Genomic DNA, 25,545 nt, shown 5'->3' on the forward strand with positions numbered 1-25,545 from the left:
ATTTGTCTTATCTCCCTTATCTTTTACTGACTGGTGGCTTGATGAGTGCCTAAAAGGATCTCAGATACACATATTTGACTTGGAGTATCTTGACTCATTACTGTGAACTGAAGAAAAGATGCATCAATAGGTACTGTTTATCTTATATCTGAATTATTTAGCAGTGCACACACAGAGATCTTCCTTCCCTCACTTGTCAGTTGCTACCACAGGGCTGTTGTCTCACAGTCCCCGTGCTCACAGATGTGACAACTCACACAAGAGTTGCATAATTCATATGTGCAGTTCTGATGGGACTGATGGTTTGTTTCCTGCCCCTCACACCAGGCACAGCTGTGATCTGATAGTCTGATACAGACTTGGTAGCTTATTCTACCTTCTTTTACAATACTGCAATTGATTAGACATCATGCAAAAGAGCTGGGAACCACAACTATCAATTTCAACAAAGCTACACACAATTTATATCGACAGATGAGTTGTGACCTTTGGAGCCCAATGACAATAGAGAGGTTTGTGTGTATCTCTTGGAACAAGGAGGGCACAGAAATTGAGACAGGATGCAGAGAGCACCATTAAGCAGTCATTCAGACAACAAGAGCATCTCTCTGCCTGATGCAGCTGAAGGATCTCAGTTTTGTGGGATGCCAGAGAAATAACTTCTGGTAGCCCTTAATTTTCAACTGTGGAATTTCTGGCCTGTGAAAAAGACAACAGCAGAGTGAACCATAATTCCTGTGAGATCTGCTTCTGCATCCCTGGCATGTGTCCAGCCGTGCAGGATAGCTGCACCTGATAACACAGACCGTTGGGTACCATTTTTGCTGAGAAAGATTAAGGAGAAAGCAAACAAACAAAAAAATTACTGGGCACTGCATCATCAACTTCAGTTTAGTGACGAGGGGAGCAAGCTGCCCAAGCCTGGTATCAGAGGAGTGGAGGAGAGCCCGGCCCTGCAGGAGGCTGACGATACAAACAAACCATGTACAGCCTTGGCAGCAGCTACTGAGAAAGTATGAAGGCATTGCAAGCTGACTAAACAAATCAGGAACCTGAAACCAGCCAGTGAGGTCACCTATGCTGGTGCCAGGGAGGTCACCTATGCTGGTTTTCCTGTTGGAGCCAGAGGAAAATGGTCCTGGGCCGTCAAGCATGGAGGGCTGCAGTCTCCCATGGAAAACAGACGAGCCTGCGTTGCCAAGTTTTAGCAGATAAGTCCCACTCTTCTCTGTCAACATCCTGAATATCTTCTCAAGCATGGGACAAACAGGTGGCCAAAGCTCTGTCGTGGCCAAAGAGGAGCTCATGGGCATCTCCCATTTCATGATGTCACCAGGAGAGCTGGCCTGGTTTGGACAGGACAGCCCAAAGAGGCTCCGCATGGTGGGAGTAGCAGGAGTCAGTGAGGTCAGTCTCATAGGTTGTTCCTGGAAGAGGATTCCTGCCTTCCTGTAAGGAGGTTACTTACATCCCAATCTCAGGCATAGGTGGATCTATGAGACACAGTGAAACACCGAGCACTTCAGTAATTAATGAAGAATCTACTACACTTTATGTTATCAAGTAATTCAGCAAAGTGTCATCCATTAAATATTAACTTATATGTTTCCCTGTTAGCCTTCTGTTCAAACTACTTTCATAATTGCATGTTCTCAATTACAAAATACTCCTTATTTGGCAGGTTTCCACAATAAAAATCTGTATAGGCAAAAGGTAATAACAGTTCCACTAAGGCAGCTGAAATTTCGTTGCCTTTGTTACAGTGTCCTGACAAAAACTAAGTCAATGCAATAGCATTTGGCCCCCATCCAGTCCCCCTGCAATAATCCCATGTTGCAGGAATTACCACATGGAAATGATTTAAAACTACCATTTAGGCTTCTTTCTAGACCACTTTAAATATTTATATATATTTATAAACATATATTATTTTTGTGTGTTTATATAAACAAAAGTTAAATAAAATTTACCATTTGTATGGCAAAATGTTTAGTATAGACTGGTAAAATAACAATTTTATATCCAATATAAGACACTTACTAAAAAAGTCAAATTTTGTTATCTGAAACATACCCAACACTATAATGGAATCAGTTGAACAAGGTCAAACAAAGACATCATTTGGTAGGCAGACTCTAATTTCTAACATTTAGTAGAATGGACACTGTTTTTCTATACCTGTTTAGAAATGCCCAAGAATTAATTCTAAATTTTGTTCCACTTCTTCCTAAGTAGTATTTAGACTCCATAATATTATAAGTCCTTAACACCCTATTAATAAGTGGGGTCAGTTACATAGATTTACATTTTACTTTTTGTCAAACCTTACTGTGCCGCATACTTAAATGCCAAATTAAGTAGGAAAAAAAATCTGCCTATTTCTCATTCCCACATGTGCAGCATATCTGTTTTAAAACAATATTCAAAGATCTAGTATGACTGCATGTCAACAGCGCTTTTGTCTCACAAATATTCTCTCATCACCTCTGTGTTTGCAGCACACCTTGAACGGTTCTAAGGCAACTGCTAATGCCCTACTGATAATGAATTTATGTTCATTTTTTAATCATCAGAATGATTTTTTTAAATATAAATATTTCTCCAGTATCGAGATGGCCATGCAAACTATTTTACCACAGCTGGCTGAGAAGTACATTTTTGTGGTTCTGCAAGCTGATTCCTTTTTGTGCAAGTTTTCAAAAGAACAAGGAAAATGAGCTCCCAGACATCTGAATCACCAGACAGTCAAAAAGAATTATGCATATGTTTAAGTATTTGATTTCCTAAAGCAAAAACACGGCATGCCAGTGACCCCTTTGTGTGTGCAGTTGGGAGCAGCCCATTCCAGGCTGCAACGGGCAAAGGATTTACGTCAGAGCGTAGTCCTTCATTCATGCCCAACTGGAAGTCAATTTTTTAAGCAGAACAATAATTTAAAACCAAACACATCTACTCCTTCTTCTCTGGACTAGGGACACTGACCTTATAAATATTTGAAATTCTTCCACTGCCTGTAAACAAAAATGGACTGCAGGCAGTCATGATCATATGTCACTCTGACAAAACATTCTTACTCCTTGGCTACTTTTTGGAAAGGTTGTTTGCTGTCAATCAAGTCACAAGTTCTGCTTATAATAATGGTGATGACATAAGACCTGTGGAAGAGAAGATTAGTATGGGGAATCTAAATATATAAACCAGAAGGTCATGGGACACATCCAGCGTCAGTTGAAGTCAGCGGCCTCCGTTCAGTTTGATCAAAACTGGACTGATCCATGGATTAAGAGGTTTATATACTTCATGCGCTTACTTATTTCCCCTATTAACCACTATGGCTAGCATTTTTTTAAGGTGACCTGGATCTTTGATTTGTCTGACAAGAAAAGGTGATTGTCCCTCTTTATTTTTAGGTGGCCATTTATAGGCAGCCCTGTTCAGTCTTTCCAGAGTGGGACTGGCGCTGTGGAGGTAGCGGGCAGGAGCTGCTCCAGAGAGCACTGGGGGCTCTGCCCACGCCGGCTTTTGCCAGTTGGTGCTGTTTACAGAGGCCCTGGGCAAGAGGCCAGCTGTGTGCTAAGCCTCAGGTTGGACACAATGGTGGGCAGAGCACTGAGGGCACAAAGCACAGGTCAGCAGCTTTCCTGGCGGGCAGCAAAGGACTAAATTTCATTTGTCTGAAATGGGATTTTCGTTGTCCAGGGCTGCAGGACAAAAGGACTGCTCTCACCCTGACAGCTGGAACGGATGATTTGTGAAATGTATTTTTAGAAGCCTACATGTATGCCTGCATTGTCAAACATCCAGGCAGCAGGAGTGGGTCAGGCTGTGGCCATGAGGGCTGTGACACACTGCACAGACTGTACAACACAGCCCCAGCCAGAGCAGCGCACACTGCTGCTCAGCCCCACCTGCACACACAGCCCAAACACCAGGGCAACACTGCTCTGCTCATCCTGCTCGCCAACATGCTCTCACTGCAGCATCCACAGTAATTACTAACCACAAAGGGAAAATCACTGCTGATACAATAGGACATTAGTGGTCAGGTCTGTTTTCCAAAATCACCCTGGTTTTCCCCACATTTCCTTTTCCTAAACGCATCTCCATCTGGTTAACAGAATCAACCTCTTGTGTATTAGGTTTTTCCTTTAACACACTCTTTAGGGATTATATTACTAACGTTCATCCTCCTAATCTTATCCCACACCTTGCTGATAGGCATATCCTTATTAACATCTGCACATGGCTATTGTGCCAGTGCTGCTTTTTCCCCATGCTAATGATTTCTTCCTCCTACAGCCCATAACAACGAGTTGTACTCATAATACATTTCAAAGCTGCTTTCCTCTTTTTCTAAAAAACATTGTTACATGTTTTTGTTTAAACTGCGCACTGATTTCCTTCCCGTCCTATTCAGCGGAAGTCTTGGAAAGCACTTTTCTCATATATGTAACATCAGTGGGGAAAACATTACTGAATACATCTATTCTATGCTGATCTACATAGGACTTTACTAAATAGTTAATCATACGACCATCTTTCAAAATAGAATTCACAAAATTTTAAAAATAGATGACTCAGTATAAATATTGCATTGTAAGACCTCAGAAAAAGAATTTTAATGTACAATGTCACAATAGCTACCTACACCACATATTTTCTAGCCCTTGAGAGTTTCCTCTTTATTCTTCATTGGTTATTATACACTCTGTTGAATTGCGTGTTTTCATGCTCTGTTAGTATCAGGAAATGTGAAGTTCCTATTTATTTCACAGTCTGCCTAAAATTCCTGCCATCTGGTAAGACACATTAACTTTAAGGCTACAATTCTTACATGTCCTTTGTGCCTTTATGCTCTCAATCTATAAATTTAATCTGCAGTAAATTTCAAACGAAATGTCTGCTCATTAGAGACAGTTACATGCTAAAAGTTGTTATACAGCACTGTAAAAAAACCAACCCTATAACAATATGTAAATAAATCCAGTGAGTCAAAATAAAAAATATGACTATTAGCATTGACAGAACCAATCTCTGCACACTCCACTGAATACAATTAAATCAGTAGGATAACAAAATAAGGGCATATATACCTCCAGACAGCGAGAAAGAACACGCTGGTGTACTGAACTGTAAGACACAGTCTGCAGAAGAGATTTCTGCCTGTGAATACAGTGCACTTTAGTGGCTCGTGCAGGTTTGGGATCTCTTGGTAAAGCCGCATGTTGGTCAAACGGGGTACAGCTACAAGAGCCGCGGTGCTCAGCTCCTGCAGCAGCGCTTGCCAGCGGCTGCCCAGCCCTGTGTCCTGGAAGCAGCACACGGCTCTCTCGAGCAGGCCAGCACCGCGTCCTGCAGGGGCCGTGGGGAGCAGGGGGCCCTGGGGCGCAGAACCGGCAGCAGGGGCTCAGCAGAGCGGAGCTTTTCTGGGCCAGGCCCGGCGGGACACGCCGCAAAGCCGAGTGAGCGCGCAGGGCGGCTCCGGGGCTGTGTCCTCCGGCCGCAGGCCCGGCTCTGCGCAGCCTGACACAGCCCGGTGCACAGCGGGCCACAGGCACCCCAAACATACACGGCACTCCGCTGTGAGTACCGCCCTCTTCACTCCTGAAACCCCAAAGCAAAGCAACACTAAACCAAGAAAACAAGAGGAATTTTGTGCTTTTTTTTTGTTTGTTTGTTTGGTTTTTTTTTTTTTTTTTATTACTTTTAGGTCTTGCCTCAGTATCTGTCCTGAAAGGAAGGAAATTTCATCCCAGTACTTCATCTTCTCTTTCCCCTCCTCTTCAGCTTCTTTTGACTCCCTTTACACTCAGTTTTTCCACTTCACAACTATACCTTGTTCCAAACAAAACCTTGTTGAAACCTCACCGGTCTTTCTATCTTTTTTCAAAATCAGTATCTCAGCAACCATTCAGTTAAAAACAGGAGAAAAAAAAAGGTAAAAGATTACCATCTCCAGCCTTTTATTGTACTCTTGCAGTACAAAGAATACTCAACACCTCTCTCTCTCGAAGGAGCCAACAATATGACAGCCTTCTGTTTCCTTATGTCTTTCCAAGTATTTCCCAGGTATCTCTTAATTTGAGGACTAAATTTACTGGGAAGAGACATGCTTAGTAGACATACAAGAATCAGAAGAGTTCAGAGGGAAGGCACTGATGAGGAGCCCGGTCTGCCAGCAACCATCTGTTCTGGAGAAGGAAACAAAGCCACAGATTGCTCCCAGGCAGCTCCCCGCAGACGCTACTTGCGGACTATTTCTAGCTTGTGGCTAGAAGGTGTCCAATAAATTGACAATTTCACTTCTTCCCACAGAGCTTTCTGATTAGCGGCACTGAAATTACTGTTATTTTCACTTGATGAGTATCATAGCCACATGTGTGGGTTTGGGTTTTTTGGGGGGGAATTAGAGCCAGATGATTGGATGCTGAGCCCTGTAGGCAAAAATTTTGCTTACATGTATTTTAACAATTTTTAACTACTCTCCTACTACTACACATTACCTTATTTTCTACCTTTACTAGACATTTCTGTACATCATTAAATGCTTGTTGCATTTAGAAGGCAAGATTCTAAATAAGTCACAGAACTAAAAAGCAACCACCTTTTACTAAGGAAGACAGGATTAACAGAGACTCTTTCTGTGGAAACAGGATTTGAAAATACATCATTTTGTACAACAAACTTTTCAGTATAAAACCTGCACTAAGCCTGAGAAATAGTACGAAACGAGTTTAAACCTCACATCCTAGACCAGGCCTATTTCTGAACAATTCCTAAAGCTGGTAGCACCATGACAATTATGTCAAAGGGATCAGTTTGAGATGATGTTTGTGCGTTTTACTTAATTCCCAAATAAACGCATTGAACACCAGTGTTAAATCCTGCAGTTTGTCCAGAAAGTGACTTTGGACCGAAAAGGAAACCAGAGCTTTGCAGGTGCCGCCGGTGATCTCCGTCTCGAACAGCTCTCCTGAATCGGGACGCTGCATCTGACCCCAAAACAACAGAGTGAGAACCTTGACAATTTTAAGCTGATATAAAATATTCACTGATTCATTCCTCCCCTGCTCCCTTTCTGTGCCGCCAGGCCGCCCCTCGGGCTCTTCGCCCCGCACCCGGGGCCGGTCCCGGGGGCCCTGCGCACCCGCCCGACCCCCGCGGAGCCGCCGCTGCCGTCCCCTGCCGCCGCTGCGCTCGGCGGCCGGCGCCGCCCGCCCGCTCCCGCCGCCCCTTCCCGCTGTCACTCGCGGCTCCGCCCGCCCCTCGCCGGCCCCTCCCCGGCCCCGGCGGAGCCGCCGCCGTTTCCGGAGCGCTCGGCGCGGGGCCCGGGGCTGTCGCGGGCAGGTGAGTGAGCGCCGCGCCGAGCCCGCCGAGCCCGCCGAGCCCCGCGGCCCGGCCCCGCCCGAGCCCCGCAGCGCGGCCCGCGGGCCCGGCCGTGCGGGCACCGGGCTGGCAGCGCCCGCGGCACCGGGGGGACGCGGCGCGGAGGGCGGCAGCGCCCGGGGCAGCCCCTGGGCCGCTCGGGAGGCGCCGGCGGGGGCTGGGGCCGGGCGGAGAGCCCCGGCCGGGGAAAGCGAGGCGGCGGTGCCCGGGACCGTGGCCGCAGTGCCCCGGCGGGGCCGGGCCGGGCCGGGCCGGCCGTGGTGTCGGGGGCAGCCCGGGGCGGTGTCGGGGGCAGCCCGGGGCGGTGTCGGGGGCAGCCCGGGGCGGTGTCGGGGGCAGCCCGGGGCGGTGTCGGGGCTGCGGCCGCCCCCCCGTGATCCGTGTGCGGGCAGCCCGGGCAGCGCGGCGGGGCCAGGACTGCGCCTGCGGGAATTCCTGCGCACCTTCCTGCTCCACGGTGACCCGGGGCGCCCGCCCGGCCCGGCCCCGCCGGCCCCCGGCGCTGGGGCGGCCCCGCCGCGCGGCCTCTCCCGGGCGGCGCCGGCCGGAGCTCCCCGGGCAGCGCGGCGGCGGCGCCGCCCAAAGCCCGGCCGGGCTCGGGGCCCCCGGGCCGCTCCGCGCCCCCCGGCCCGGGGCCTGCGGGCAGCAGCGTCCCCGGCCGCTGCAGGAGCTGCGTACAGATTGTTCACCTGATGCGAGCTGCAAGTGCCGCTCGTTGTTGCCGAGCCTTATGTTGTGTGCATATGGTAGCTGCCAGCAGAAGAGGATAACGCATTTTGGGCTGTAGCTTAAAACTTTACCAATGCTCCCTTGCTTCTACCTGCTTCAGGGGTTTTATTCGTTTGAGTGCAGAGGACATGGTAGAGGTATGTATTTGTCGGGTGTATGTCGGCTTAGGAACTTGAAAGCAGTCGGAAGGTCTTATTTGTTTGTTTTATGTGAGGTTATAAACCCTGTTACAGGTATACATTGGCCGTTATTATTATCATTACTGTTTTTATAGAGGCACAGATGTCTGGCTGTTGTGAAAAGCAGCCATACCTCCGTGGTGCGTAGCTGCAGTGAACTTGGTGTTACAGAGTGGCTCGTGCGGTGGTTTCGGAGGCATATGCAGCTGGCACGAGGCTGAGGCTTGGCTCCCAAAATGGCACTGCATCTGTGACTGCCGGGCTGGCTGTTGGACAATCTCACATCTACAGCTGGTGCGTTTTAAGGCTGTTGTTGCTGGATGTTTCTGTTTCCTCAGCTGAGTGCTGTTGGCAGAGAGGTAGCGGTGCTCTTGAGGAATGTGTTTGTTTTCTGTGGGCACAGGCAGCTGAAGCTCCCCTTCACTCACCTCTCTGAGGTGTGTGGAATGTGTTGTGTGGCTCCTGGCCACATGCAGGTTTTGGTGTGCAGCTCATGGGATCAGCAGTGTTGGCCCATTTTGGGATGTGCACAGGTGCTGTTTGTGTATCGTGGGTACCAACATGATTTTACACTTGGCTCGAGTCTTCTACCGGGCAGTGTTCCTACAGAAGATAAAGCTGGAGCCTTCTGTAAAGAATGGCAAGTTTTCCAGGTTCAAGGCTTGCAGAAGGTTTTTCTTTCTTCCTGTGTTTTCTGTTCTTTCCTTCCCAGCAGAACATTCTACGTATTTAACATGTGGCTGTGATGAAGATGTGTTTCAGGTCGATGTACGTGTTCCTGGTGCTTGGAGGAGCCAGGCTGGGAGCAGCTCAGAGCCACTGCTTTCCATGCACCTTGTGGTGCTGCTTCCTCGGTGTAAGGCGGGAATGCTTCCGCTGGCTGCTCTCATTCTCCATCAGGAGTTACTCAGGGTGGTTAGGAAACTAGAAACAATGCATACAGGGAATTTTTTTCTAGTTGAGAGTCTGTTCTGAGATTCTTAAATTTGGCTAACAGGTAAATAATCCCTCATAAAATGTAACAAGGCAAATATATGCTACTGACGTGTAAAAGTGAAGTCCAGGTTTCTTCTGATTCTTGAGCATCAGCTTGGATTTGGTCACTGGCATCTTATTTTTCTGAGGGTGTGCTGTCTCCAGCTTGAGATCTTTATTCCCCACTTCTTCCCACTGTTTATTGCTTTTCAACACCCCTTCTCCCTCAGCATACAAATGATGGCCACTTTTTCTTTGCAGCAAAACAATTGTATTTTTCTGTCCTTAATAAGTTTTTCTTTAAACCTGACACTGACAGTCATTTTAAGTGCTGCCACTTGCCTTGCTCAAAGCAGGGTTATGTCAAGAGAAATTGTGCTGCTGCTGCTTTTGTTTGTGTGGTAGTACTGTAATAGGAAAAGACTTGTTCTTGGTACAATGAATGCTGGTACACCAGAAATCCTGCTAATGATAGTGATTAATGGGTGCTATCAAAATAGCTATCACTGCTGATATGACTAATTGTGCTGTATGAAAAGAGCGCCTTTATTCCCAGTAATCTCAAGGTGTTTCTAGAGTTTTAGAGAAGTGTCTGATCAGTGCAGACAGATACCTGCACAGGGAGATACAGGAACTTGCTGGAGTATGGCAGCTCTCAGGAGCTTGCTGCTGTGCTGCAGAACCAGTCAGGGCTGAGAATGAGTATTTTCTTGTGGTGATTGTAGGTAGATAGAATATTATTAATGGATTTGGGTGTTAGCCAGTGCAACAACCTACGTGTTGCAAACAATGCCAGGGTATTGTTAGTTGCTACAGAAAGGGTTTATACTGTACATGAAAGATGACATTTCCAGCAGCATGGGTAACCTCATCACAGGGTACTGTGCTGGGCTGGCTCTCAGGGCAACTGGTGCTGCTGCACTTGACAAAAATCTGTTTTGTAATTGCTCTGCTCCTCCTAGAGCTTGGCAAAATGTCTGGATGCCCTTCCCCGGCCTTTGGACATTGAGTGATGGTGACATGCTGCAGGCAATCCCTTGCTTCTGGGCCATGGTGCATTCCAGGTTCTGTTTGGATTTTGTATGTGCTGGAAACTTAGTGGGGACTGTGGATCTAAACCATAGGAGGTCTGTGTCTTGATACCTGTAAAGTCTGTAATTCTGGCTTGTAGGATGAAAAAATGTTTTGAAAGTTAAGTAGAATATGTTAAAGACGGGTTTCACACTCAGTGAGAAGTTTGAAGTAGTGCTTGTTGCACCTTTAGCTTTGTGTTTCTTCTGCTGTTCACGTACCTCAAGACAGTTTTACATTAGGAGCTGTTCAGACATTTGTCCTTTCAGCCACCAAAGAAGCCCTTATGGTGTGTGTGGGGGAATAGGACACATTCCATTCACAAATTCTGCTTTGCAGGTTAATTGCCAATTTGGTCTGATAGGATTCCAATCTTGAGGTGTTCTGTGGATAAACTGGTTTAGTCCAGTCCTTGAATTTTGTCAAAATGGTGATTAAAATGAGGAGAGAAAAAAAGACTTTTAAAATGGAACTTCAGAATGATAATTTTGGTAGTAATGAGGTGTGTTACACTTTGAAGAGCTCTAATGTGACTAGACAAATTGTTTTGAGGACTGTGGTCTTGGAATGTGAATCTTGTCTTACTCTGCTGTAATTAATGAATTAGTATGTTGGTTACTTAAGATAAATTTTGGGGAACTGATCTGTGTGATTCTGTTAAGGTCACAAGCTTTGCATGAGGCAAACCAACTTCCAGGGATTCAGGCTGGAGTGCTTTGGAGTAAAAGAAAAAGGAGTGAGTGTATGTGAGAAAAAGCAGAGTAGAAGGTTTAGACATGCTGGTCAAGCTTTGAAGAATGACAGAAAAGGGCTGAGAAGGGGAATGCAAAGGACCCTGGGTGCAGCTGGGGGAGTCCTGGGATGTCTGTGAGTGTATGGGTGGCTCTGAGGTGGGAGTAGCTGAGGCTCTGTGAGCCTTTGAGGCATCTTTGAGAGGCTGTGCAGCACGTCAGGCATTTTCCCAGCTGTGATACTGCATTCCATCGATGGCAAATTGGCTTCAGTCTGGTGATAACATACGGCAGCTTATCCAACTCAAGTTGGAAGTGTGATATTCTAGGACTTGGCTTTGAAGAACCATTTTCACTAAGGAAATAAATATTATTCCTTCTAAGGAAAGCCCTCATAGGAGAACACGATAGCACTGGCAGATAGAATTTTTGCTGTATTGGCTAAATAGCAAACCAAAAACTGAAAAGAAAATTTTGCTGTAGAGTAACTGCCTAATGTTTTACTGTTAGGGTCACATTGACAAAATGATGCCTTAGGAAACATCTTCACAATGTGTCCCTAAGTTGTGACCAATTCCTGCTTATGTTTTTAGTGACATTTTCTCCCTGAAATATCTGATGAGTCTTTTCTTGTTTAGGCTAGCTAGACTTTCATTATTCCTTCTTCGTTATCTTTTGTGGCTGGCTTTCCCAGCAAATTTTCTGCTTTTTCAAGTGGTTGGGGGTTTGGGGTCAACGGGACTCTGTTTTGGTTTATTGAGTCATATTACAGTAGGGTACTTGTCAGGCATTAGCATTTTCTGATAAGCATTTCTGTACAACAGCATTGCAAAAGATAGATTCTTTGGAAAATTTCAACAGGAAAATTCTTCCACCACCCTGTTGGTCACTCCTCATGTTGAGCTATTCTGTTTTTGCTCTTTCCTGACACTACCTATGTGCTGGTTAGAATGCTGGAAGGGAACACGTCAACTGGCTGTTTAATAGCAGTGTTGTAGGTGTGACTCTTGTTTAGTTGTGCACTCAAAGTTGACATTTAAATGGTACTGTCCACTTACAGAAAATTCCTCGGTCTCTGTGTCGTGTACTCTGCAACATGGGAACAGAATGAATCTCCTCAACCTAAACAGCTTCTGAATGTAAGGGAAAGTTTGTTTCCCTTGATAGGAATTATAATATTGAACTTATTTTCGTTAATGCTTTATTTTAACAAATTTGGGGAACTCTAAAGCAGAGTTGTAGAGGAGAGGGTAGGAGAGGAGCAGGAAGAAGGGACTGTGATGGACCTTTTTTCCATTTCTTCACAGGCATCTCTAGTGTGATTCATTCATGTAAGGGTTGTCTACCAATGAAATTTAGCTCTAATCCTGTCAGTAACTGAGTGGTTTTAGTTTCTCAAGTAGATTACCTGACTGTCATAACTGGTATGTTTGTGAGTTTCTTGATGATGTTGGGAATTCCTCTGGATTTACTGGGGTAAAATTAGATCCTTTGAAGTGTGTCCACAAGATTTGTCTCGTACCAGGATGTTCAGGGCAACTTTCCTAGGTATTTTTTAATGAAAGTTGAACTTCCTGCTCTTCTGTACATATTACAGAAGTTGGCTGTGTACCTGGGAACACTTTGAGTCCAAACACCTAAATGTCCTGGAGCACCTGGATGTGTGCAGCTCACATTCCAGGAAAATCTGGAGATCTTTTCCTAAGTACATGGTAATATTTTTTAAAGTCCCTTAAAAATATTTGAAGCTGGCAATTTCATCCTGAAGAAGCCAGATATTCTTTTTATATGATCATCTAACAAAACTGCTGAAAAGCAGAGAGAGCTGTAGTGCCTAGGAAGGACACACACAGAAAAACTCCTCTTCTTGAAAGACTTTTCTGGTGTCTGCATCCTCACAGCTGCAGTGGAAGACTGGGGAATCACAGGGGAAGGATCACAGTGGGTAAATGTAATTCTGTGCCAGACTCCAAAAGATTTGAGGAACGTAACCTCTTTCTGGTGAGTATTTCAAAATGTTTCTCAGAATGCTATTTTCAAGTCTTGCACCAGATGGTATTGTATTATGTGGAAGGAGGAAGAATACAAGGCGGAAGAGGGTACCTAAAAATGCTATTCTTCCAGTTCTGTATGTTCTTCTTCAGGGGAACTTCAGTGTAGGATGAGTTTGTAATCTGCAAATGCTCAGAAGAAACCATGGTTGTCAAATGCAGGTAAAAATGAATGCAGGTGTTCATAATTTGTTAGAGGCCCCGTGTTTGTAAAAGATGGAAAGATCCTGAGCAGAGAAGGTACTTGGTGGGAAGGGAGAGTAGCAATGCTGCTTTTGTTGAGTGGTCTGCAGTTCTTGGTCCAAGCAGGAGTTAAGGCTAGGTGGTGTGGAATAGCATTCACTAAAACTGTGCAAAGACATTGTTCCAGAATCCTGCTTCATCAGTGCACGTTTCTGAGCTGCAGAACAAACTTCATTTAGCCTCTTACCAAAGACACAGTTAGGTATTGTGGTTTTTCGGCTGAGCAACACAACTTGCAAATATTTAAATAATAAGGCAATAAGATCAACCCTTTTTGCTCTATGAGATGAGCAGTTGCAAGCAAATGATGGAATCAAAAACTTTAATATGATGATGAAAAATAGATCTTCTGCTAAATATGCATGTATTCTTTAGGAAAAGCTAAAACCTTTAATTTGCTAAATAAACAAAAGAGAATGAAGAAACTTGGTAATGATCAGAATTTTGTTTTACTGAGTTCAGTTGTGAGTGGCGCAGATGAAACCAAGACTGCTGTTGGCAGGAGAGCAGAGATGTGAGTGGGTACTTGGACATTCCTTACGTACAGAGAGCAAACTGGCTGTGCTTCAGTAACTCCTAGTGCAGTACAAATAAATTGTCCTTCCACCAGTGTGAATAGGTGCATGTCTGATAGAAACAAGGTTAAGGCTTTGGTAGTGTTACTCTTGTTTTGGTTGCTTTTAAAGAGAAGTTGCTGAAGTGTATGTATAGAAGAGCAGGGTAGGTCAACTAAAAATTAAATTTCCTAAAGTGATGCAAGTGTATGGGAACTTGTAATTCTGTGGCTTATTTTTGTTTCATGCTTATGAAAATTCTATGGAGTCCTGGAAGGAAATGTCAGTTACTAGAACCAAACCCTGAAAAACAGAGCATGTTATAGCAACATTCTGCTTTTGGGAACATGCTTGGTGCTGTATTAAAATGTTGGAGAAGTCCTTACTCAAAGGAGTCTTTCTGTCTGTCTTGTATTGCTTTCAGAAGGAGAAGGAAAACATTTTTTTGAGCAATCCTATTAGATCTCATAATAAACTTCTTTGTGTAAACATTGCAATAATTTCCAGGGCAACAGATTGTTATGTTGAATTCAGCACTTTGACCTCATTCCAGGCCCAAAGAGGAGCAAACCTTGTGAAGTTTTAGGCAGGTATTAAAAATAAGTTTGATAATTATCAAATTTTGTATAAAATTTGGCTATGAATTTAACACAGACGTGTTCATACCTTCTTCTTAGCAAAGATATTCTACAGATCCAGGTTATCAATGCTAATTTAAATGCTGTCTTTCACATGAAAGACTATTTCAATTTTAAGACCAAATGCTGGGTTGTGGGACAGAGTATGGTCTGGTTTGGCAGTCTCTGGTCAAGTGCACTTAGAGCTTTTTCCATGTGGAAAAGTGGTACATCTAACCTGTGCTATTTTGAAGTAAATCTGTTGCTTGCTTTAGTGGTTAGAAAAGTTCCTTGACTGGTTAAATGAATCTGTTGCTCTGCAGATGTTTCTGGATATGAAATCTGTTGAAAACCACTAATGATACATTTTTTGTTTTTGTATAGGAATGTTACATTTTTGTGGTGATGAATTGGTATGATAGATTAAATCTGTAGTTGACACACAAGATTTAGGGAAATGATTTTTGGGTAAAGTGCATTTTCTTCCTTTGAAGATGTAGCAGGAAAAGAGCTTGTTTGGGTTTTTTTCCCAGTCTTAGTTTCTGGAATGGTTGGGTTGTAGGAGGTTTGACTGGGATTGTCTGATACAGTCAGACAAATGAATAACAGACCATAGTTTGCGCTGTGCCTGTGCTTCTGAACGTGGGTTAGAAGACGAGAGCTCCTCTGTGTGTGCCCTCCTTTCCCATATTTCAGTGACCATCAGGTCCCTGTCAGATGACAGGAGCTGGCACTCGGCTGCCAGGAGGTGCCAGGTGGTTGCTGTGTATTTGGGCACATTTCTGAAGGGCGTTCTGTGGCCAGGTGTGGTAGGTGAGCCCTGTGTGGGAGCTGCTCTGGCTCAGGGTAGCAGAGGAGCTCCTCTGGCTGTAAAGGCACAGTGTGTAGGTGTCATTTGTTCTTAAACAGCTGCACAGTTTGTTGCTTGTGCAGTGCATGGATGGGGGGGTTGTGACAATTTGCAGTGATTTTTAAACTAAGCTTCTCAAGTCAGATTCTGAGGACATTTCTGTAGGTTGGCATGTTGCTGTTCTTCAAGTTCCTCTATCCTTACCCTCTTATTCATGATTCCCTTGAACTTAGTGGGATTGTTGATGGAAATGTCTGTCTAGACTGTCTTCTCTTGTGTTTCAGCATCTTTTGCTGTGTTTCACTTGAAAGGCCTTCATGGCCCTTAAGTTTGTGCAGTGTGAGAGATGAAGAAGACTGCTGCTGGTTTTGTGTGACTGTGAGCATTTGGCTTAATGTTGTCATTTGTTCTTTTTCCTGAGACATTCACTTTTTTATGGGCTTTTTTTCAGCTTCACATTGCAGCCAGTGGGTGCTTTTCTCTGTGTGATGTTGTATGTTGTTACTGGTATTTTAAGTCGTGTTCTGAGACAGGAGAAAACGACATATTTCAGTCAGTTGCTTTCTGCTAAAAAGTAATACTTGTATTTTGTTCTGTAATTGTTGTAGGACAGATGAAGCAGTTTCTTTCCAGAAATTCTGATGGTTTCAGGGAGGTAATATATTGGGTATTCTTTGCATATGCTATTTGTTAAATTCTGGTCTGGAGCATGAGTTCTCTCTGCTGTGTTGATTGTATTTCACTGCATGGGAAATGAAAGACCTAGAAAAACAAGGCTAAGTATAGTTTACTAAATTTTCTACACTACATAATAATGCTCCTTTTCCTTTTGACTTAAAGCTTTGTAAGTGATCCAGTCTTCATAATCACGAGTGTTCCCAGGAAGGCGTGCTGTGTTTTCATTCAGATGTTCAGTGTGTTGAAGAATAAGTTACAATATGAACGCCGGGCATCTTGCATATTGCGTCTATGCTAAATATTTTTCTCTAAAATGAATTCTAATATGAGCAAAGTTAAACTGGTATAATTTGGAACAGAAGACTTCAGGCAAAATTGCAAGTAGCTGTGTGTGAATATTGATTATTGTGCTCAGTAGCATGTGAAAAACCTCATCGTGCCTCAAAGCACTGTTGCCTTAGTGGACTTAAAATCCTTTATTTAGCTGTTGCTAAGGATTTTTGTTGAGGATTTTTTAAATTTCTTCTTTTACATCACACCATTGACCCAAGTGCTGTAGTTCAGTGGCTTTCCCTGGCCTTACAGTGTCACAGGCAGGTAGTGTTTTGGCCAAAGAATGGTGGGTTTCTGTCTGAAACAGTCCAGACCTCGTGATCTCAGAGGACCCACTTCATATATTCTGAAAAAAGGCAGGGAATGGTAACTGCAGCTGTAGAATAACCCTCAGAGGAGGGAAACACTTGACAGATTGACTTACGTGTATCAGTGTGTGTCCTCAGGTGCAGGATGCCTTTGTCTTTGCTGGGTATTCGAGCAGAGCAGGCCAGATGCTGTGTGCCTCTTTGGTAGGAACCAGCATTTAAAGGACTAATACTTCAAAAGTGATGCTTTGTAGTTGATGTAAAGGGAAGAATTGGTTTTGTTTTCACTGGTGAAATGATTTTCTTCCACTGCTGTTTCATGTTCTTCCTTATGGAAGATACTGCATCCTCCTGGACTGGTGGTGAGCTGAAGGTTGTGTGGCAGGTACTTGTGGCTTACTTGCACTTACACTGCAGTGCCTCTCCTTTTTTTTTTTTTTTTGTTTGTATTCTTGTCTTTTTTTCAAAATGTTGGGTTTTGTTAAACATGAGAAGAGTGTAGTAAGAAACACAGCAAAGCAACTGCTCATAGTCATGAACGCAATACGTAATTGAGACTATTCAATGTAATCTTTTAGAATTACAAATGTTAGGTAAAGCCCCTTTCCTTTATAAATAACAAGCTTAAATATGTCACTTTTCACAAAAGCATGTAGTGATATGACAAGGGAGAATGGACTTTGCAGAGGGAGAGTAGATTTAGATTAAATATTAGGAGGAAATTATGCCCTGTGGGGGTGGCGAGGCCCTGGCAGAGAAGCTGTGGCTGCCCCATCCCTGGAGATGTCCAAGGCCGCGTTGGATGGGCCCTTGGAATAACCAAGGATAACTGGGATAGTGGAGGGTGTCCCTACCCATGGCAGGGGTGGGATGAAATGGGCTTTAAGGCTCTTCCAACCCAAAACATTCTGTAAGTTCAGGATAAGTCAGGTATTTACAACATTGGTATATGGTAAAAACCTCCATGCCACAGGATTTTTTCATTGATGCTTTTTCTTGAGTAGTTGTCTTCCAGGTGCTTACTAGTAGAGGTTGCTTAATTTAACATTGAAATGGTTTTTATTAGTAGTAAACAAGTGTCAGTTCTGACTAATAAAAATCCATTTTTGGGACCAAAGTTTGGACAAAGAAATGACCTCTAAACAGAGTGTATGTTTCAACTTCAGAGGCAAAGAAATGCCAGCATAATCACCTGAAAAATAGGAAAAGCAGTCCATGGAATAATTTTGTTTCAGACAGAATAAAACATTAGCTGTAAGAGGAGCTAAGGTTCCATTTTACAAGTGACTCTGCTGTTTAAAGTGATTTGCTGATAGGCATGCAGCAACTCTGAAAGCGGCAGGATGCCTCACTAATAGCATTTGAGAGCCCTAAAATATAGTTTCATCTGAATTTTGAATATTGTTATATTGATATGCTGTGAAAACTAATGAGTTTCATTGCCAGGCACAGAGTCATCTCATTTTTTTATGCTGCTGAATCCAGTCGTTCTCCTTTCCCCCCGTGCTTATTTTTGCTCTTACTTTTAGTTTTACCCTTTTTTCCTGCTTTAAACTTTAATTGCCATATAAAACTCTCCTCATAGTATGTGTTACATAGTGAGGATTGGAATGTTAGCTGAAAGATGGGGAGAGGAATCTGCCGTGCTGAAAATGCAAAAGATTTCCTGTTATTGTTACTCAGTTTGGTGCGAGTTAATGTCCCTGGGGCAGCTAAAGCACTGCTTAAACTCTCCTTGCTTCTTGTAAATGCACAAGTGGTAGCAGAGGATAAAACCCCTTGGTGTATCTAATAATACTCTGATTGTGGTTAGTCCCAGTTCTGTCTTTAGAACACATTGTTCCTAATAAAATAAATGCACAAAGTGGTATGGCCTGCTCCAGCTGCAGAGTGTTACTGGATGCTTTGAAGGAAGGTAATTATTTTATTTATTTCTAGACTTGGAATTTTGAGAAAATGTCTCATTGAAATTTGACTCCCTCAGTGGGCAGAGCATGCATGGTGCAGCGTGCACGTAACAGGCATCGTCAGGTACATGCAGGAAATCCATCTTTGTATTGCTGTGGATAAAACCAAATCTATGAATACCTCAGTGTGTAGTAAGGATGCTTGTCCAATACTGTGGGGTTTAAGCTGGCTGGAGTTAATCAAAACTGAAAATAGACCAGTGTTATTGAATTGGAAGCAAGAAATGTTTTTCGTGTTCAAAATTTGCAGGGAACTCCGAACTTCATGTTTTAAATAGAAATGCAGAAAATAAACGTGGCATGCCTGTGTTTATGCATTATAGTGTTCCCTGAGAGGTTTTAACAGATACATATTGTGGACTTATGTAGAGTATAGGTATTGTAATTGCCTAACAGAATTCTAAAAGCAGAACAAAATCCTTACAGGGCTGTAGAAGGAAGGAGTATTGGTGGAGTAGGAACACAGCTCCCTACTTTTTCCCATCTAGCACTGTGGGAGACAGCAGTGGGTGGAAATCCTCCTGCAGAAGCATTTGCTGTTTTGTGTGGTTGTGCTGTAGCCATTGGCACTTTCTGCTGCCATCAGTAATTCAGGGGCACAGGACACACAAGTTCAGGTTTTTGTCAGAGCCTGCATAATGGGGAAAAATGTGGAAGAAGGATAATTACCATTAAATAGAGAACATAATAAAGATCTGCAGTGGAAGTTCAAGCCTTAGATGTCAAGGTCTAGCAGCAGGGTTCTTCCCAACCACTTGGGCTTTCTTACTGTGCTGCTTATCTTAAAGCAGATGCAAGGAGAAATTTTTTTCCAGAATAATAATTTCACTTTCCTTCTCCAGAGCCATTGTGGAAGTTGCTGTTTCCATAATATTGCTTACGGAAGAGCATAGGCATTGAGTTTTGTCCAAAATGAGCCTGGCTGAGCCATAGCTGCTGTGTGATGGTTCCACTGGAGCCGGAGGGACTTGGAAGCAGTGAGTGTGTGGGAAGGTCGTAGCTGAGATCTGTGTTCAGGTAGAGAATTCCTGCTGTGGTCCTTGAGGGGGGTGGACCTGCAGTGTCCTCCCAGCAGGCTCCCTGGCAGGGAGGCTGTGTGAGCGCAGCCAGGTGTGCCAGGAGTTTGTGGCAGGTAGCAGAGTCACAAGGCACAGTGGCTAATTCAGTGTTTACTAGATCACTTTGGTATCCTTGTGGATCATGTTTACTAGTTTCAATGGAGTTGTTAATAATTTTGAAACATTAGTTTAATGACTGTTGTTAAATGCCAAAGAAAACCGGCAGGCCCTGGGTGCTCAGTGTCCATTTCACGTGCTCCAGCATGGACAGCAGTGATAACAGCACTGCTGCCAGCACCTCCTGCCTTACCTGGTGGTGCTCGAGTGCTCCAAGTGAAAGGCTGATTTTTCAAAATACAGTTCTCAGGTTTTCTTTCAGAATTAAAAAAAAAAAAAATCCTAAATTTTCAGTGAGCTTCAAAGCTTTTCATGTGCTCATTAGTAATTTGAATGTTTCCTCTAAACAATTGTGTGTTGGAAGGGTTGTTTTGACTTAGTTGAATGTGCATTGCACATTTATTGGAAATGAAGGCACAGTTCAGCATGCAGCTCTAGCCTGCATCAGTGACTGTGCTCCAGGAGCCCTTTCCCTATGAAGTAATGATTTTAAAATGGTATCATGTATGGATTCACTCTGGTACAACTTGGGTTTCATTCTTTATGAATAATGAAGAATATTCTTAGCATAACTAAAGCCACCTATGCTGTCTCCCCACAAGTTTGTGAAAGATGGGAGTGGAAACAGTGCTGAAAAATTAAAGACTCTACTGCTGTCCTCAATGAAGACTTAGAATTGCTTCAGTACCTGTCATAGTGAAGGCAGAGACTGTGGGAAAATTAACTTATTTACATTGACAAGCAATATTATATTTGTTCTTTAAATGATGCATTTTATTACTCTGGTGTCCATAAAATGCTTAATTAATTCAGTATTTTGAAATAGCTGGGTTTTTGGACAGTGCTGTTGTGATACTCTTTTTCCATTTGACTAACAGTATCCTTTTGAAAACATATTTTCACATATTTTCCTAGTGGCATGATAAATTTTTGTGGCTGTCATTCATTGACATGAGAATCTCAGTGAGGTTTTTTAAGATGCTTTGAGTCCTCTTTTTGAGATGTGGTAGAGAAGTTTTCAAATGCTGACCCTTAAGACTCAAATGAAGTTACCATTCAAAAAATGAGTTTATAAGATTATGTTTTTGCTGAGGGATGAGGCAGTCCTGACTTGCATTTCTTTATGTTGACAGTGTAATTTTATCTGTTTCTTTTTTAAAGGAAAGAAGGTATTGTTGTCCCCCAGGAGTCACCTGGGAATGAATGTCATGGGCTGCTCCTGGGTGTCCTGCTCCTGGCATTGATAACTTTTGTTTCATGATACCCAGTGGTGGATTAATATGTTAATGAGGTGACTCTTGACTTCGTAGTTTCTCTGTTGTTTTTCAGTCCATTCCAAAATCCAGCTCTACTACCTTAAAAAGTTCTCACACTTGATTTTCTCTAGTCTGGTATGTGTTCACTTATCTACTTCTATTCTTAATTGCTGGAGGCAGTCCTCCCACTTACACTGTTCAATTTGTGTGGAGCTGGTAAGAAATTGAAATTATGCCCTGCTGAGAATAGGATGGAAGCAGAAGGAGTGGGAGAGAGAAGTAGAACAAACTGATGGTATTTACTAGAACTGCCTGTGCAAAATGGTGTGAAACAGCCCGTATTGATTGTCAAGCACATTGATAAGGTATTATATGTAAAAAAATTAACATATTGTGTCATAACACCTAATGTTATGGTTCAAGGATTATTCCTCTTTCTTAATTCTGCTTCTGTGGTCAAGATGTCCTGTAACTGATTATATCTGAAATATAATTTGGAACGTAATTTTGTGAAGTTCTAGTGGCAGTTTCTTTGCTGTTTGCATCCTAGGTCAGCTAATTCTCTCATTAATCAAATCATATCTGTATAGTTGGCCTTGTTATGAAAAACTTGCTTCTGTCTTGGTGTGTTATAGGTGTTTTGGGGTGTGGGTCCATGGGAATTCCCTTTTTCCCCTCAGTTTCAGTGAGGGTGGTCCCTAAGGGGCAGGGAGCAGGTTGGCCCCTCTGCAGGGTGAGCACAGCCCTGGCTCAGCAGTGCCCGGCTGCCCCTTGCTCTGGGGTGCTTTCTGGGACTGAAATCCTCATTTTGGGGTCGGCAGAGGCGTGCTCAGAGCGGCTGGTGCAAACCCAGACGTGCTTGTACCTCTTGGCAGCTCCACAAGGGCCTGGCCATGTCAGGCTGCAACCTCCAGGCTTGGGATGCATCCTGGAAACTTCTTGTTTTTCAGCACTTCAGAGACAGAAGAACCTTTTTTCATTCCTCTGAGAGCTGTTCTGTATCAAAGTGTTTCTGTGCGAGAATTTGTTCATGGAAAAACATTTGCCCTAGCAACTGTACAGAGCGGGTATAATTGGTAAAAATAGGAAAGAGGGTTATGGATAATGGTCATTAATTAAAAGTGGAGGTCTTGACCACTGCCCTTGTGGCCTAGATGGGTGTCTGGTCCAGTAGGGCACTTTTAATTGGCTTTGTTTAACAAATGTTAGAGAATCAATGGCAAACAAATGCCATATTTTGTCATTGCAAAAACCCAAACAAGTTTAAGCAAAGTTCTCATAAATAGATGGTGTCAGATGAAATTTTGTAACAGACCCCTGTAATTTTAAGACTTTAGCTTAATGTCCATAGATAGTCTCTCAAGTATGAATAACTGCTGGAAGTTAATGCTCTGCATTACAAACTGCCCTGAAGTGCAGATCTGTTGTATTTTAAGGTCTTCAGATAAACCTTCCAACAAATTAAGCTGTTTCTTTTTAGTAGAGTACTGACAGTAGTATTTAGTATACTTTCCAGAGAGAGCTTTAAACCTGTATTGTATAAATACATTGTTTCTAATGCTCTTAAAAGCAATGTTAAATTGTCCTCAACAAGAAACATATGGCTATAAATTCTGACATACTCCATGCGCTGTCCTGACTGTCGGAAGCAGAGTGTGCAATGTGGAGGATATTTAATTTAAAAAATTGGGATAAGGGTCGTGAATTGTATGCTAGAAATAGAAAATAAGATTAGAGGTTATGTTTCAGGCATGGAGCTGTCTTTGGGGGGGGAACAGAACAAGGTTACTTCAAGGTTTGGAGCCTGGCTGGGGGATGGGAGAAGGGAGGAAGTCCAGCAGTGGCTAAAAATGGTGCCTGGGGGAGTTTGCAGTAATACACACAATAGGAATTGCCAGGCTGAGGAGCTGCCCTGATGCTGAGCGTTGTGCATTGTAGCCTTCTCCTTGCTGCTGCCAGATTAGTCACGGGCAGTGCTTGGTACCAGAGGGGGGGTCCTGGCGCCAGCACAGACAGTCCTGGTGCTGGAAAGGTCACTTTCTCTAAACCTGATACTGGGGAAATGTGTTTGGAAGGTGCCTGGCCAAATCCATGGTAGATGCATCAGCTGGTATTGAGACATTGCTTAAATGTATTTGGCATCTTTGCAATGTCTCGTGGCTGGCAGAACTTGACTGTGTCACTGGTAGTGCAGCAGAAAAGCCCTTTGTCAATAGAAGCTGCTGGGAAGGAGTGGCAGCATGGCTCAAGTCATCTAAATAAAACTTAATTGAAGCTTAGTCTTTCATGTTGCTAATAAATTTTAAGTATAATTGACGCATCAGAAGATGCCACTTACAATTTTAAATGTCTCTCTCCTGTCTTAGTCTGTGAACAAAATCCAGCTCTTTTAAGGAGTATGGAGAGATCCCCTAGCATGTATTTTGTTAGGTGTGGGCTTGGGATCTTCCACTTGGGTGTGTGCTGCTGTTGGGACCTGGTGCTTCAGGGGGAACACACCTGAGGTTTCAGAAAGATCTGAAAAATAATCCGAGTTTAAATCTCCAGGTTTGCCTCTGGATGTTGTATTTCTACTGAATAGATCAATCCCGTTGTGTTAATTTGTTTTATGGATTAAAACATTACATTTGTTTCTCTTTCAAAATGCATTATACCAGCATAAATATCCCATTGTATCCTCTGCTGCACAAAAGAGTTCTTGCACAACCCAGTGCAGAAATATTTGGCACATAACCTGGTGACAAATCATGCCCATGATTGAGGTAGTTTATATAAAACTACCAGTACTTCTAATTTCAGGATATGGTAAAGTGGTGTGACTGTATTTTAGATGTTGTAGATTAGGAATGATAATTATTTAACTACTGATGATTTTATTGGGAAATATTTGGGAGTTCTTTGGTGAATAATTTTCAACCTAAGAACATGGCAATTTTTTTAAAGGGCAAAAATCCCACTCCATCAGTATTTCTGTGCACATCGGTGTGACTGCTGTGTGCCTTTCCCAGGAGGGAAAGGAGGGAGGAGAGCGCAGGCAGAATTCCGTGTAGCATTTGTTAGCAAAGAGCTCTTGGGGAAAGTTATTTACACTCCTTGGTAGCATCTACACCAGATTTCTTTTCCAAATGTGTAAATTTATTTGTGTTGAAAGAAATTAACTTTGTTTTTAAGAATGTTAACTCTGTTTTAAAAGAAGCAGCAAAACAATCGTTAAAATATTAAAATACTTGCTTTTCTTAATGAAAGGAAAATAACTTTAATCGAGCTAGTTTTCATAGGAAAAGCATATAAAATGTAAACCTCAGGTAACTAATTGCTTTGGAAGACAGAGATTTCTTGCAGCTTTCTCTGTGTAAGGAGTGGGTGGAGGAGACCCAAGGTTGCTGCAGAGTTCCTCAGTGTGCAGCTTTCTGATGTTGACCTGTGGCTTATTTTGGCATTTACGTTGTGTGGATGAAAGGCAACAAATTATTGTGTGGACTGAAATAGCAGGTGGGATTACTGGAGCAGCTAATGGAGGGCACTGGAATCTGGAGTCTCAGCGCTGGGAGCTGCTGCTGCTGTGGCCTTGGCTGGGACAGGGCAGGAGGAGGAGGATCCATCCTCTGTCCCACTGCTTGTGCCTGAACCAGCTGTTAGCAGCACTTGCAGAAGATTGAGCAGCTCGGCAAGGATTTTTTCAGTTGTCTGCTGTGTAAAGCAGGCTGAACAGCTAGATAAGCACTAAGCTTTGGGTGGTCTTGAAGGGGGAAATGTTGCAGGTGGCAAGTTTGGGCTCTGTCTTTTCCTTTGAGTTTGTATTAGAGATTTATAAACGGGAAGGGTGCTATATTTGATCTTTTAACTAATCCTATTTTGGCCCCAGCTATGCAAGATGAGTTAGGGCTATTTTAAAAATCTCATCTATATTTAATTAAGCTTTAAAAATTCCGGCCTTAATGAGGAGGTGAATTCTGTGCCCAGGACTCACAAGCAGCTTTTTTGATCAGAAAAAATGAAGAAAGGTTATGAAGTATGCATGCTACTGCTTCTACTTTGCTAATCTTTATGATCTCAAATTACTTGTCACCACTGTTCCTTCATCAGCTACAGAGATTAGTTCTGCATGTGATAATATATTACAAACCATAGATTTGTTAGAAATAAAGCATTTTGACAGTTGCAGAAGTCTCCTGTTACAGAGGTCTGGTTCAAGAATGATTTTTAGGATTAGAATAAAAACTACTCCAGCTACTACTATTTATGGAATTGCTATTTACAGTAGTATTATGTTTTTATAGTATTATGTACACACTAATGTTTGGTTTTGTTATGGGGAGGGAGACAGTAATTCACACTGGATTGCTCTGGTTTATTCATATCCTGTGACAGTGAATCAGATACTGCTGTCTATATACAGACTGAATTACCAGCCAGCTTTGGGCCCAAATATGGTAAACATA

The 25,545-nt window shown here is 43.2% G+C and overlaps 1 protein-coding gene across 2 annotated transcripts in view; it reads left to right on the plus strand.

Annotated features, from left to right (window-relative positions):
- The first annotated feature begins 7,191 nt into the window (after positions 1-7,191).
- Positions 7,192-25,545, plus strand: part of GARRE1 (granule associated Rac and RHOG effector 1) — a 64,427-nt gene continuing 46,073 nt past the window's right edge. Inside the window, exon 1 of one of the 2 annotated variants that reach the window (XM_068202473.1) lies at positions 7,192-7,347. The gene's annotated coding sequence lies outside the window, so the exon portion shown is untranslated. Of the gene's footprint in view, positions 7,348-7,908; positions 8,253-25,545 lie in introns of those variants that run through there. The other variant, XM_068202474.1, reaches the window with a different exon arrangement.

The sequence above is a fragment of the Anomalospiza imberbis genome, chromosome 12, assembly GCF_031753505.1.
Source record: "Anomalospiza imberbis isolate Cuckoo-Finch-1a 21T00152 chromosome 12, ASM3175350v1, whole genome shotgun sequence".
NCBI classification, from domain to species: domain Eukaryota; kingdom Metazoa; phylum Chordata; class Aves; order Passeriformes; family Viduidae; genus Anomalospiza; species Anomalospiza imberbis.